General features: G+C 41.3%; 1 long non-coding RNA gene across 1 annotated transcript in view; it reads right to left on the reverse strand.

Moving 5' to 3' along the window:
* LOC147655750 (uncharacterized) overlaps positions 1-15,388 on the reverse strand; it is a 33,758-nt gene extending 18,370 nt beyond the window's left edge. Inside the window, exon 1 of the long non-coding RNA XR_015274204.1 lies at positions 15,299-15,388. This is a non-coding gene — a long non-coding RNA (uncharacterized LOC147655750). The remainder of the gene's footprint in view (positions 1-15,298) is intronic.
* Between the last annotated feature and the right edge of the window lie 516 nt (positions 15,389-15,904).

Below are 15,904 nucleotides of genomic sequence, written 5' to 3' on the forward strand. Positions count from 1 at the left end.
TTGTCATAGTGATATAGAATAAAATTGCCACTCTGCCTTCTGGGGTGTTGAATGGCAAATGACTTGTTGCAAGACTCTGTAGTGACAAATGCAATAATTGCCAGAGCTTTTTAATGTTAGTATTGTGCTGCATCTCATTTTGGTCCAAGAAATTCTGACACTTCATCTTAATTTGGGCTAGTCTTTGTTTGCTAATTCACTACTCTTATTCACATCAAGGGGATGCTATGCTCTGTCCCTGCAGTTTTGTCAATTAGTACAGTGGTATATATTTTGCATTTAATTGAATTTCATATACCTCTAACAAGGCTGCTGATCTCATCCCAGTGCAGTAACTGCCTTGATATGAAATTTCATTGGAAGAATGTTTTCTGCCTGAGAGCTGTTCATATATATGAGCTTCTGCAACCAATTAAAACATTAAGGAACCTACAGTTGAATAAATATCGGTGAAAATTTAAGAACAGAGTGGTAGTTTTCAGCCAGTTTTATGGAAAGTCAATAGGTATCCGGAGGTCCAATTACAGGAAATGTTTTTGCAGTATGAAATAAAATTATAAGAAATAGAGAGGTAAATGAGAATGTTACAGGCACCTAGCATGCTTCTGGTCTTGGCATAATGAATTAATTAGAAAGAATCAGTATTAAATAGTAAAGATGAAATTCTGCTGTGCATTGCACCTCTTTAATTCTGGCATAATTTCATAGACTTCACAGAAATCACATTGGATATAAAAGTGAGAAGCACAGAAAACTCACACCCTGTCAAACCAAAATGTACCATCCCTTTTGGCCAAATGTCCTCTTTCCCCTGCCTATTTAGTGCAGTTCAGAGGCTGGTTTGGAAGCCAATGCCCCCTGTTAATAGGGAGCAGCGAGATAAAGGACCACATTTTATTCCCACTCAGCTAATTCGGGGTGTCTGAGCAATGGGGCACCTTCTTTCTTTGGCTGTGTGTTTCAAACTGACTGAGGAGATCGGTTCAGTTGGTCAGAGCATAGTGCTAATAATGCCAAGGTCATGGGTTCAATGCCTGTATGGGCCATTCACTAAAAATTGGACTAGATTACCCTTGTGGGTCTCTTCCAACTCAGAATATTCTGTGGTTCTGTGAGGATGAAGTCCACTGTTCCTCTTCTAGATTCATTTCACGCCATTTAGCCTCCCTGGCTTTCTGTTTCTGTGATTTCCTCTGTCTCCTTGCAGACAACCTGCCAGCCAGCCCTGCCTGCAGCACACAAGGGACAGCATTGTCACTCTGCCCCATCTAACTGCTGTTTGCCTCAACAGCACCTGTGAGCCCTGTTTGCTGTTTAGACACCGAGCAGGGCACCTCTAGGGCTGCCAAGAGTGCTTGGTAAAACCTTCCCTGCTATTCATTTAAATACTTGTTGAACAGGAAGCTGCTGCTGGAAAGTTGAGTGCTGGTTTATATTTAAACAAATAGTGGGAACAGGCATGAGTGTCATTTTGTGATGTAGTGGAAAATTTGAATGACTTGCATTATCCCACAAGTAACCCCTTGAAAACAAACCTGAGAGGCTGTTAAGGGCCCTGCTCAAACCTGCAAGCTTTTGCCTTGGTAGCAGCGGTGAAAGTGTTAAGTTGCACAGTTCTTTCCCTGCAGACGTAGGCGTTAAAGGAAAAGTGATGCACACGGTGTAGCATTGGTGTTTCCCTTGTGATTGAAGGAAAGTAGTTATTAAGGTCAGCCATGCTTATTTTTGGCAGATGTGGAGCCCCTTTCAGCCTGAACACTCCTAAGGAGTGTACTTAAGGTCAAGAAAGTTGCATATTTTGTGAGTGAAGCAAACAAGGGCAGCAAACGTTGGTGTGTTGAGCACCTCCTTTTAGTAGCTGTGGACTATCAAGATGATTATGACTACTTTATGATTTTGATCTAGCCTCTGTCTCCTGCAAAGTATGACATCAGTATTGTCAGGGATGACAGTGAGGTTAGATACAGCTCTAGGGTCTCCTGAAAGTTTGAGGTGTCCAGCATGATGCCAGGATGCAGTGGTAAGCCCAGAGAAGCCAAAGTGCACATGGGTCAGAGCGTTTGGGTCTTTAAATGTTCTGTGAGGGCACAGCTTTGCATCTGTAGGGCTTTTCCGTCTCCTTCTGTTTTGCAGGGGATTTTTGACTCCTCTGGTCTCCCTGCATACGTTCAATGGGCTGTCCATCAGCAGAAAGTGTATGAACTCTCAGAAGGCAGACGTCTCCACGCCTGTCACCCAGCGATGGGCCGTGTGACAGCTACCACAGCATCACAGTGTCTGTTTTACTCACTGCAGGGTTACTCCTCAACAGTGACAGTCACGGCTGTTTACGCATCACGGTTGTTTACACAGCCGACAGTTCCTGCCAAATTTCACAGCGTAGCCAGGAGAGTTTTCCTGAGAATGCATTTGGAGGCATGCATTGGGCTGTCACAGGGACACGTGGTAAGGTGAAAGTGATGGAGAGCCTTACAGTTTTCCTGGGTGACCAAAATGGTTAGCAGCTCTAGTCAGCTTCCCAGATATATCACCATGTTTTTCTAGTCATCATCAGACTTCATTCTTCAAGCTCTGCTATTTGCCTCTCGCACTTCGTGGTGACAAGTGCCACATAAACAATCCCATTATTAATAGAAGTAATGTATTATAATTATCTATCTTGATGATTCATATATTGTATAATTACCATTTGAATTCCTTTTTCTAGTTCATGCTTCACAAATGAAGGTGGTTATTGATGACCTAATGCCAAGAAAATACTTTCAGTTCCAATCATTTTCTCATGACGTTTCCTAATAGTGTTTCTTATGCTTAGACATGGACAAGCATTACAATATTTTGAAAGGATGCACTTTTTCTTCAGTGTTAAAAGTCCTCTCCATTTAATATATTCATGTCTGCTGGCATGGTAGACCACAAAAATGCATTGCAAACTACAGGCAAAGTTATTTTTCCTGTGCATGCTTTAAAGCACCAAAATAATTTTCTTGTCTTGGAAATGTGTCCTGAAGAGAACGCAAAGTGAGTCTCCACACAGTGGGTGAGATGCTGCTAAAACTCCACAGCCAGCCAGCATCTGTGGCTGTACATGACGTGCTTCCTCCCAGCATCCCGAGCAAGCACTGATCCCTTTTCTCTCCAGAGCCCACCCTGATCCCAAGATAGGTGGGTGAGGTCATGCAGCTGCCTTTCATGACTGTGACCCAAGAGGGTGGGGGTGGTTTTGGGGTTTTGGTAAGATTTTGCCAAAACAGAAAGTCAGAATTAGCATGTGCAAAACACATCTAAACAATGGAACACATACAAATTAGAGTACCCACCCACAACGCCTAATACATAACCAGTGAGTCATGCCCAGTGTGAGAAATCTGTGTAGGTGGGTTTTATTTGGCTTTCTTTTTGATTGCAGTGGTGCTTCTCTCTAGCTAATAATTATTGCACTCTGAACTAATAAACATAAGGATCCAAGCTTTCCAAGATGTCCTAGTGGTACAACATGTCATTTGTTAGACTTAAAAGCTTGATCCCTGTGGAAAGGCAAATGAGTCTTAGGACCCTAAATTCTTCGGTGCTCATTTGAGTCCAGAGATTAAAATTGAGATAGTAAAGCAGTGGGATGAACTGAGTTCAAGGTAGTAGTGACCAAAAGAGTTGCCATCAGCAAGTTACTCAATCACCTAAGGAAAATGTGAAAAGAAATGAACCTGTGATAGTCTCCTGGGGATAAAAAGGACACGAGAGAGACAGCACTGGCAGCACTGGCTGCTTTCTCATGAGGCTCAGCAGGGATGCCAAAGTTTTCAAAGGTGTGGAGCCTGAGCCACCTTCTCACGCCCAGCGATGGCCCCTCCAGGTCAGGGCTGGGGCTTGCTGGCAGGGCAGCGCCGGGAAGCGCACAGTGCCGCTCCCTCCTCTCTGATCACCCTCTGATAAACAGGGAGAAGCCTGTCCACAGAGACACAAACTTGGCACTTTTCCTGAGTGCTACACTTCAGAAACACGAATAATGAAAGGGCGCATAGAAGCATAAGAAGTTTGTAAATGTAATTTGACTTTCAGGGGTTTCATTTTAATTATCCTGAGAAACAGATTTTTCTATGCTCCACAATAATGAATATTTTTACATTATGTAGAGTGAGTTTTCCAAGCAGCCTCTGAGGGCCTCAAGAAGTTCCTGTGTGGTAATTGTTGCTGGGTGTCTTAATGCCACAGACATCTGAGGTTTCCCAGAATATCTAAGTGGACACTAGACGTAATTTAGTAGCCATGAATATTTCTTGATGCCATTGTTGCAGGCAGACGTTGAAAGAAGGCAACAAAATTCTAAGCTGAGGTTTTTTTAAAGTGTTCATTGCTTGCCTGACATTGCCACCAATATTCATTTTTGTTGCAAGCATCAATGGGAAACTTTTTAGGATGGTAAGGCACTTTTGAAAATCCTATCCTGTCCTGCAGTGCTTCCATTTAATTTTCTCCCTTTCTTCTTTATTTCTAATGTTTCCACTTTCACTTTGTCCATCTCTACTTTGATATCATGCTTGCCTTTGATTTTAATATCTTCTGGTTTTTTTCTTACTGTCTCTTGGGTTATTCTCCCAGGGTTGTTTTCCTATTACACTCATAGTTGTCCATAGATGAGGTGACTGAGCCATCCTCACTTTGTGACACGCCACAAAAATCAATAGTTCCCCACACCTCAGTTGGAATCTCCTTTCCACACGCTTGCTTAACCTTACATTTTTGATCTTATTTAATTGTTCTTCTGATCATCAACTCAGCCATAAACAGCAATGCAAAACAAAGAAGATTTATTTCTAAAGTAACTCTAGAAGTGCAGTTGTGTTCTCAGCCAGCTCTTACTCCAGGAAACTTCAGTGAATGGATAGACTTGCTCACATCTACTGTTGCACCAATTCAGTATTCAATGAGATCAGGCTGTTTGGTGTTTTCTGACCTATGGAAATGTTCATGCAAGACACACAGATATGTTTAGGACCCCTGCAGTTCATGCTTAAGGTCATGGTGAGAACAGCCCAGCTTATCTAGTGGCATGACAAATGCTAAATGGTATGAGTCACTTAGACCCCTGACACCTGCAAAAATGCACATTAGAGGGGAGTCTTTATTCAATCTCTTGGATTTGTGCAGCTTTTGTTTCTTCCATCCTGAATAGGAACACAGCCAGGGCTGGCTAGTGTTTCCACACAGCCTCCTTAAGTCATGGTCTAGACTCAGCAGTTTTGGAATGGACTGTAAATTATCCTCTGCTACACAACCCAGCAGATACCACAGCAAGGAACTTGCTGGGTCTTTTAGTTCTTAGCAAGATTTTGGTATTCCAGATGGATTAAAGTTCTTCTGAAGCCATAGATCTGTACATCCTCAAACATTTATTCAGAGCAAATAAATATAAATTCAATGGAAATCTGATAATTCATTACAAGCTATGGAAGACCCTTTTCATTTGGACATGCTTCACAGTCATGCATTTCCTTTCCTCATTCCTCTCTAAGTGTTGTATGCTTTTTAGTCTTTTCTTAGAAAGAAGAGTCACTTGAAGGAAGATAAGTACTTAGCAGTTTTTTTCTCAGGCCATGATAGCTCTTCTGTGCTCATGCAGCTTGTTTACTCATGACCTGCTATACTTCACTTATTCAGAGCTCTGTCTATTGTAAAACAGAAAACTGAGATCTCTGTTGAACTGAAAACTTTTAGATTTTTTTTCTTTTTAACTACTATTTACTTGGAGAGGAGAAAACCCTAGTGCTGCCTGGAAATCAGAAAGACATAGGAAAAAAACCTCACATGTGTAGCTACACGTGCCAGATGCAGTCCACAAGTAGCTCCATTATTCTTATTTGTCCTCTCAGTAACCTCTTCCTCTTGTGCATAGAAGCACCTGCTTCTCTGACAACAGCAGGCAATTTAGCCTCCAAGGGGGTTATAAGAAACTCCCCAGCCACTAAGCGGGGACTTACAGTCCCAAGAGCCATTTTCATCTGGAGCACAGTTCCCCTTAAAATAAGGTGATAAGTTTAATGCAATGGTGTATTAGACAGGAGAAAATGAAAATCTACCTTTTTCCCTACGTTTGAGGTTTTCCAATTGACCACAGGAGCAAATGCAGGGAATAGGGCTCAATGAAATTATGGAGTGCTACCAAACTATTCCAGTGAAGTGTTTTCAAGATGTGCTGAGTAAGACTTTCATTGCCATGAGCTGAACTCAGAGTTCAGCAGATTGTAAAGGTTCAGATACTACAAGTAGAAAAGTTTAGAGAAGTTTTGACAGTGATGCACAAGGAAAGAGAGCAGGTCCCATATTTGCAAATCACATTCTGCTTTTACTCCACCCAGCAACATTATCAGGGTTTGGAAGTGGTGTGTCACCTGAAAAAATGCTTGGTCTGAGTTTAATTTCTCACATGAACTCCAGCGAGGCCCAGAGCACCCAGTCTAGCAGTGTGGGTCTCTCTAATGTGGAGCAGCTCCCCAAAACAGCAGCCAGCTAAAAGGAATTTAGCAGCATCACGTGCCTGTCTGGGCTGCAGTGTCTGAAAACGAGGTGTGCAGAAAAGGACCCGTGGTTTTAGTAATGTCCCTAGGGATGTGTGATTGAATACCTCACTGAGGACAAATACAGCTGGACCATCCATTTACAGTTGCAAACTGTCTTCTCCCAAACCACCCTACAAATTTCTTGGCCTTCCTTGTACGCTGCTATTCATTCCTGTTGTTACCTGTTTTTTTTACCTTCCCTGAGCCTGCTCAGAGCCATTTGTTATCACCGTGATGACTGCTGGAAGGGACCAGCACAACTTTATTGACATCTCTTTACAGATTTTGGTCCCTCCCAGCTGGCAGGCTTGGCTACATGTATTGCTGAAGTGTGGAACCCCCAAATACTTAGCACAGTGGTTCACTGGCAGCAGAATAGATGTCACTCGGGTGTTTCAGCCACTTTAACATTGGAAATCCTTTGCTCTGCCACTGTAGTCTGTCAGTATCTGAAACAGCTGGATGTCACTTGTATTTCGATCTTTAAATCACATAAGTTATTTACATAAGTACATAATAAAGAATTATCATTTAACTGAAGCAGATTTCAGAAAGGCAGGGACAGAAAGTCTGAAGTCAAGTAATGTTACTTTGAGTCCATCACAGTTTAGACTTTATGGCTTCTTGGTAGTACACAAAGTACTACTTAGTCCAGTAGGGTTACTCAGTTTGTGTCTCTCTGGTTGTTTTCAGAAGGAGCTGAGCCAAAGCCCTGATCATAGGATCTGGGCACCAATCTGTCATTCCTGATGTTCAAGGTCAACATCTGAGCTGGATAACTGGTATCATCAGCTACAAGAATACTTCTGTAAACCAAGATGATGCTGTTCCTCTGGTAGGGAGAGAATGTGTTGTGCTGCTTCCCACCATCCTACAGAATCCTTTCATCCTACCAGTGCCAAAACACTGTCTCAGCTCCAAAACACTAGCAAAGTTTAGTAAGCAGAGGTTCACCACAATGCTCAAGCACATTACTTCAGCAAGGTCACATCTTTGGAACCTCCAAACCTGTTGCATCTCCTGAGGAGAAAACCTAAATGAAATTCTGAGATAAATTTATTTGATTTTTCAGTCTGCTACCCTTATCTGAGAACAACCCTTGATGGAAGAAAACTGGAGTTAGGCCTCAGAGCTTAGTATGCCCCCTGTGAAAGTCTACCCAGACACTTAGTGCCTCTTAAAAAGTTTCTCCAGCTGTTAGCCCTCAGGCTCACACTTGGCTAGTCCTGCACAGAGGAACCTCCTACTTCCCTGATTTTCTTCCTTCCTGGGTCCAGCCAGAAGATATTTATTAGGAGATATTTATTAGTAGTCTCTTGTTGCACATCTATATGAAGACTGCTAATCTCATAGGAGGGAAGGATTTACAGTTCCCATCTTTAGAACAAAAATAGAATGAAATAAGGAAAACGCACAAACTGAAGTAGGAGTGCTCAGTGAAAGGGTTTCTTGTCCATTGTCAGTCAAGTGCAGACTAAGAGAAAAAACCATATCAGCTCTGTGCTCACAAGTCAACATTGAGCTGCCACAGTCAGCTACAATTACCCCTATCACCACGGCATGAGGTCTCTCATCTTGGTTTGTTCTGTCTCTTATGACATCTCAGAATTTTCAGAAATACAGTAGCTTCAAGGTTCTTCATTTTTCTCCTGTTGCAAGTTAATTAAACTTCCTGCTACCTCTCCTGCAATCCAAGTTAAAATATGAAACAAATCTTAGATACTTCCTGGAAATTTTTAGCTCATAATTTGTTCTGAGTTGCAATTTGCTCTCCACTGGCTACTTCAATGTCATTTCTTGCAGACCATGGCAGGTGGTGGTAAAACATCTTGGTTAAAGCACCATGACAGGTGTATTCTCATCTATTTTAAGTGTTTGTTTGTTTGCTTGCTCCTTTTCATGGCTGCTACTTTCCAAAATGAATATTCTTTTAAAATGATGGGGGAAAATGACACTTTGGGTAACCACTGAGGACAGGAAGCTTCCTATTTGAACAGAGCTCCCATTCAGTGGAATTTTATTTAATCATGATATACAGTCTCAGATGGATGTGCAAAGAAATGTAAATACCAGCATAATTCTGCAATTAGGGCAAAACTCACATTGACCTGAGATGAATTTTTACCTTCAGAGAAGCTGTAGGGTTTTAGTCTGTCTGTAAAACACATATGGCAGTCCTTTCTTCTTCCCACTTAATTAAAACTAACACAGTGGTCTGAATTCCTTTTATCTGCCTGTTCCTTCACTTGAATTCAGAATTTTATACATTTTTCTATGGAAATGCTTTAGACTACCCGACACAGATCTCTCATATTTTACTGTTCCTATAAAAAAATATCCGTCTCAGGGATGTTTTGGTTTTTAGAACTGTAATCAGATAAAGCAGTATTGTTCAGAAACTGTTGCTAAATAAAAAAGAATGGGTGGTACCCTGTTTGGCATCTATGCAGCAAGTGATGTGTGATTTACAATTAGCGAGCCAAGTATAAGAGAAGATTATTATATGAAGGAGTCCCAGGCTATGAGCTCTGTCACGCATTTTATTTGCTGCTGCTCCCACATTCTGGAGGGATGTGCAATCCAAGTCCAGGAGCAATTTTGCTTACGCCATGATGAAGTGACCGAAGTGCCCCAGGAATGTGGAACAGAGAATGTCTTCCTGCCACAGCCCAGGCTGTTTTTCCTTCAGAAATGGGTAACCAGCCCTTCATGTTGTGCAAGTGCATGCAACAAGAAGCATGGAAAGGGTATATATGCTAGCTTATTTCCATCTGTGCAACATATAGCAGAGCTCAATCCATCCCCACATTAGCTAAAATGGGCTTATTAAAATTCCTCTTAACAGTTATGGTAAGCTTCCTACTGATTTTAATGGGATGTGGATCAAGCATGGAGGCCACCAGGATCTGGAGCTAGCAATAATGCAATGATACATTTTTAGTTTGAGTTTGTGTGCATGAGTGCAAACACGAGCCAGCAGAGAGGGCTGCTAGTGGCACAAGATTAACGCAAGCTTTACCAGTGGATGAAACATGGAAGTAGTGTCCCGTGGTGATGAGTGTTATTGAAAACTCTAAGACAGGCAGAATGAAAGAAAACACAAATATAGAAAAACAAAGTCTCAGTCTGTGCAATTACCGAATACGTGTTAAGAACAACCACAGAGAGCTGGAGACCAGAGCTGACCCAAAGCCGAGGAGGAAAACACAGAGGCATGGATAAGTGCCATAAATCACTCTGACAGGCCTATCATTAGATCTGAGGGAAAGACCACCTAGAAGGCCAGAGAGAGGGACTCACCACGGCTGTCTTCTGCTGGAAAGCATTACTGCTGGAGATACACTCCCTGCTGTAGAACCGCAGCTTTTTTGTACAGTCAATAATAGTGCTTTCCAGTTAGTATAAAGCAGAAATTGTTTTCCATGTGATAGCAGAACTATTTAACTTTGTTGACTGACCTGTCATAACTCAAGAGCAAAGAGTTACAAGATCATTTCATTATCACTTCGGTATTTAACTATCCTGATGAGCTACTATAAAATTATTAGATGTGTTTTCTCACAGCCTGGAAACACAGTGCCTTTTTTCCGCTCAAGGAGTGGTTATGACCTCCAGAACAGATAAGAGTTTTCCCTGATGGGGATAAAACAACTTTGTTGTATCATGTATCTCAACAGCATTTAAACAGGGCATTTTGTAAGAGAGAAAGACAGAGAATCTGCCTTTTGTCCCAGTGGCAAAAAGTGTATGTGACAAAAATGTCTTTTAATTTTAAAATTCTCTTTTACTGTTTGTAAAAGTTGTGTTTCTAAAAAACATCTATTGTAACCTCCGTTTGTTTATTTATTTTTTCATTGGGAGGAGGAAGCATTTCTTAAAAGTTCACTTGGGAAAATTGAAACTATCATAATTTGTTTACAGATGCTCTACTGACAACTTGCCAGGCTTAAATTTCATGATTCATCCTAATATGCCATAAATGACACACTAGAGTGTGCAAAGAGACTATCAAACATGGGCTATTCTTGGTCTTTCTTCTTGAGGTGGCTGATGAACCTGGTGCTGGTTTTTCATGATTCTTGAAGGTGAACTATGCTTACTTATGAGCATCTTGCCTCTTTTTAAAAAAGAAAACAAACTGCAAAATGCAGCCAAGAAGTGTCAAAATGAATATTAACCTGATGTTTGAAAAGTTTAATCAGATTCCTTGTGCATGGGCCAATCCTGATGCCTGACAATAAAGTGCTCCAGGCTGGGCTCTATGTGGTTAAACTGAGTAACTCTCAATTCAGGTGCACAGCAAATGATGAGGCAGAGCTGAGTATTTCCAACTTCCTCATGTGCACATTACCCAGCAGTGGCTTGTCCTGGAGTCTTGTACTAATTATGACCTGAAAGGAAGGGTAAAGTGGTGTGTGCTGGCTTTCTGAAGCATCAGACCATCAGTTCCTTGGCCAGTTTTAACTGTACTAAATTCTCCATTTCCAGACTCATTAAGGAAGTGCACATGACATGCATCCAGTTTTATCTAGCTGTACTAAGTATGAGATCTTAAGGACAGTGTTTAATAAAACAGAGATATAAATTTCATGTTCCTTTCACCACAAGTATTGAGAGCTCCATTCCATACCAAACACAAGCTTCCCAGCCAGAGCTGAGCTGTGTGTTGCTGCAGTGCATGTGCTAATGCTGTCACACTCAGCTAATTTAAAGCCAGCTCAGGTGTTGCTGTGCTACACCAGACACCCACAGAGATTAAGTGACTGGCAGTTTTTCATGCAGGAATAGAACTGCACCCTGTAGTCTATAACACTCCATTTAACATTGGTATTGCTTCTGCCACTGGTTTCTGCTGAAACTGGGACACTGGATTAGTTGAAAAACCTTGTCAATCAGCACAAAAAGACCCAAACAATAGACACTCTGAAGAGTTGACTAAAACAACTTCCAGCTTAAAGAGGCAAATCAGTATGGAAGTAACTTCTGGTTTTATCCCTTAATGCTTAGTATGATGTTGGAGAAAAATGGACAAAATGCACTAGCTAGGGGGCTGTAAGATCACAATAAAATGAACAGAAAAGGTGGTTTAGGCCACCTAGTTGAACTGGGATGCTGTTTTTACTGTCTATCTTTGCTACTAAATTGTTGTGTGACCCTAAAGAAGTCATATCTCTGAGCTAATAGCTTGAAAAAAAAATTGTTAAAGCCTTATTTCAGAGATATAGAAACACATTTAAAGGGCCTCTATAGCTAACAGTGATAATGTGCTTGAAGTATTTTAAAACTGCTGTCCAGTTTTCTGCTGTGCAAGCTTAGTTGTGTCTATCTCAAGCATTGAAAAGCACCATCTCTGTTTGATCAAAGGTGAAAATATTTCCTCATTATGGCAGTCCTTGAATTTCATCAGGAGTTACTTTTCCCATTTCATATTAGCATTCCTTTAAAGTAGACGGCAGGGTTTGTTCCATGGCTTTTTATCCATGCTTCTTTATCAATGCAACAATTTCAGCTAAAGACAGACTGCTCTGTCTTGGACAAGCTATAATGTTTTCCATAGCACATGATGCCTTGAATCAGATTAAATCCTCCTGTTGTTCCATGAAAGTTGTACCTTAAGTCTGTGCATGAAAAATCTCCTGTCATATGGATGATGGTTCCGTTTTCCCTCTGAGTTTCCAGAAAATCCCAGGAAAATAGGATTTATCTATTTGGAGCGTTTGAGGGCAACAGGATCAATGTGTCTGCCCTGCCATCTGCAGTGGTCCTCACAGCTGTGCACACCTGATCTGTTCAGCAATAGTACCTCTCCACTGACAGTGGGCCTGTATCTGTCTGGAAAGCAGATCCTTGGACACAAGTCAAATCAGTCCTCAAAGTAATAGCTACTTCCCTTAATCCCTGTAATACATTAATAATTCTTTGAAATTATCTTTGTCAGTTACAAAATGGTACTGTCTGGGCTGCAGCTCTGGAGCAAAGCAATGGAGAGTGCTATTAAGCTGAGTGCCCATCAGTTTTAACAGCAGGGAAGCAGTTAAAACACCAAACTTACACTTCAGGGGGAACTTACACTTCTGGGGTTTTGTACCCCAGAGAATATCTGTTGCCAGTCCCCACTTCTCACATGTGGAAAGCTAAGCTGAAACTGCCCACAGTTGTGAAACTGCGTGTTAGTGTCAACAGGTAAATCAAGATGAAAAAAAAAAAAATCAAACAACAAAGAAAGAAATGAAAAACAGAGATGGCCCAGAAATTCTGATTTTGGCTGCAGAGGCCATCTGATCTGCCAGCTATGGAGCATCTTGGCTACACTTCCTCACCATGTCACCTGCATTCAGACTCTTCTGCTGGAGCACCCGTGGACTTCAAACCAGCACCAAACAGCAAGTTCTCTTTTCCCCCAGTCAATCTGTTGCAAGAACTCTTGTTCTTTTAACCAGATTCAACACCTTCCTTCTCAAAATAATAGCAACTTGAGATTTGGGCAGGACAGTACTGACACTTGGAGGAGAATGACAAAGCTAAGACCTGCCATCTAGAAGTAGATCCTAAACAATGAAAAATATCTCTAGTGAGTACAAAGCAAAGCTCCTCTTTCCCCATAAACATGAAGCATTTCATTCTATTTGTAGACTACAATATCATAGAGAGGAGAAAAAAAATATCTCTTTTTCCTCTTTTGCCCTCAGAGTGTCATCTTTATGGCATTTGCGCCACTTTTCCTTCCTGGACTTTTGACACACCACATTAACCCTAAATCTTGATTTTCAACTCCAAGAAGCCAAAGGAAGAAGCTCACAATGATGTGGTATTCAGGCACAGTTGGTTCTTGTGCAGAGGCTATTTGTGGTTCCAGCATTCTTGAACCACGTGGGCTTTCCCAAGCTTCTGCCAGGAATCCTTGCACCATCCCTTCCTGGATCTGCACACACCACTTCTGTTCCCTTCCCTCACACACACCCCTCTGTCATTTATATATGTTGTAGGGCATGCAGCTGCAAGCTTTTATTGCTGATGTTTATCTCTGTGTACTGATTGTTGCTCTCTTCTCATGTAATTTTATTGTTTTTCTATCCTTAATGCCTGTTATTTGTTGGCACAGGAAAGCTACTGAAAGAGCAACAAAAAGTGGTCCAGAGGAGAGAAGCATGCAGTGAAAAGAGAGATTGGATGGAGCCTCTTGTTTCCACTCCATGGACAATGGCTTGCAGTCATTTGAAGTGGAGAATTTTTCCCATAGCTCTTTTTCAAAAGCACATCTCGTCAGGAGCCAGGCATGGGTACACTGGCCACTTCAGGCTGCGAGGCAAGTGGGCAGGCACCCTGGTGGCAGTGACACCTTCCTCTTGGTGGAAGAAGGTGGCTGGTGGCAGCAACATCCCCCCCAGCACACATAATGCATGTTATTTTCCTAATGCTTTAGTATGTGGGCTTACTCTCTGAATGGCCTGGATTCAGAAATCAACTCCCAACAATTCTTTGTGAGGTCTCACCTCCAGAAAGTCATCAACGCCAAAAAGGAAAGAAATTGAGGGCAAAGAATAGTGCATCACCTGACAGAAAGGGAAAATGTACTGCCACACAGCTGAGACTGGTGCTTCTGATAAGGAGTGACAGCCACAACACCTCCCTGCAGGTGTTCTTTTGAATAGCCCTAGGTTACAACATTTGACCTCAAGCCTAGTCTTTTTTGACATTTAGAGGCAATGTGCTCAAGACCATCTTTGATGTCTCAAGCCTCACTGATATTTTCATCCATGATGTGTTCAAAAATTTTGGTTTAATCTCATCACTGCTGATCACCCCAGCCACAACCAGTAAATCCTCTCATTGTGTGTGTGCTTAAGGGCAAAATAATACACCGACCCACACCTTGCAGAAAGAGTATCTGAATGCATTGCAGGTTTGATGTGTTGGTAGATCAGAGAGTTTCTTGCAGAAGTGGTGGAAGACAGAAAAAGAAAGTTAGAAAAGGGTACTGGAAATTAATATGCAGTGAAAGACACTGTTAATCTACTTTCTTTCCTGTTCATACCATGAGATTTAGCTTGCCTCTAATGGAAACGTCTTTATGTGATGGACCCAAAAGGATGGAAGTCTATACCAATAAAGATGACACACTTCCAATAAAATTCCTAAAAAATTTCTGTTCAATGGAAAGTAAATTTCAGGATGAATAGTAACACCACAGCAGAGAGTACTGAACTTTGAAATGGTCAATAGCAGCATAGTTGTCTAGAAAATTCTTGCCCTGGCTCATTCCACAATTTCCTGCTATAGTTAGGCTTTATGTTTTCTAACAATTTTACTCATTGACTTTATTCTGAATCCCTGATTCAGCCAGATGCTCTTTCAGAGGATGAACCAGAAGCCCTGAAAAAGTCTATTCCCCTTTAACAATGCATTTAAGTACTGGGTTGATATTGAGCATATTAGTAATTTCACGGGTAACAGTACATCAATTTAAAAAGTCTTGGCCATGATTCAGCAACATATCCCTATTCAGCAAAACACTTAAGCACTTTAAATTCTATGGACTTCAATAAGATTTAAGCCTGTACTTATGAACATAAACATTTACATAGGGTTTTTTTCCCTTCTTTTCACAGCAGGAATGACTTACTTAGCCTTTTAGTAATTTAAGATGGAAAAGACTGTATAGCTCATCATAGTCCATCCCCATGCAGGCATGAGAGATTAAACTGGTAAGCGACACAGAGCTGGGATCTAAGTGCACTCACCTTTATTTCACTGTGCTCCAGGGGCAGGATTCTGAAGTGTCTCTTCCTGAGTCTTCAAGTCATCTCTTCATCATCCAAACACCCCATTTGTCACAAAGCTTCATGTGTCTCCCAAGACCTTGATATAAGCAGAATTTTATTGTCAAAGCCATTTGAAGTTGAGGAGAAGCCATTTCTCACTTTTTTAATAAATAGAGATACTGTTTATATGAATAAAAGTGAAAAGTACTTTCCCTGGATACTTTCGAAGCTTCCAAAAATAGTCCTAACTCTCAGCCAAAGTTACTGCTGCTGAGCTTCCCCAGGAGAGCATCAGTACATGGTACTGCTGTGTGAAATATTCTTGCTGCCAGTTAAATTGGTGAGAAATCACGTTTTGGTGGTTTTGTAATAAAACAGAATATTTTGTGGCCTGGCCCCTAATTCTTGGCTTATTTCAAAAGAAACAAAAGCCTGTTTCCATAGCTACAAAAATAGCGAAACATCTCTGTAAAAAATTAGGCTGCAGTCTAGAACTGAGAAATTTCACAATTTTGTCCATAGCTGAGTAGTGATTCCATCTGCAAATAGAGAACCTTGTTCTGTTTGCAGTAAAACACTGCACTG

This window comes from Cyanistes caeruleus, chromosome 1 (assembly GCF_971803275.1).
Source record: "Cyanistes caeruleus chromosome 1, bCyaCae1.hap1.1, whole genome shotgun sequence".
Taxonomy (NCBI): domain Eukaryota; kingdom Metazoa; phylum Chordata; class Aves; order Passeriformes; family Paridae; genus Cyanistes; species Cyanistes caeruleus.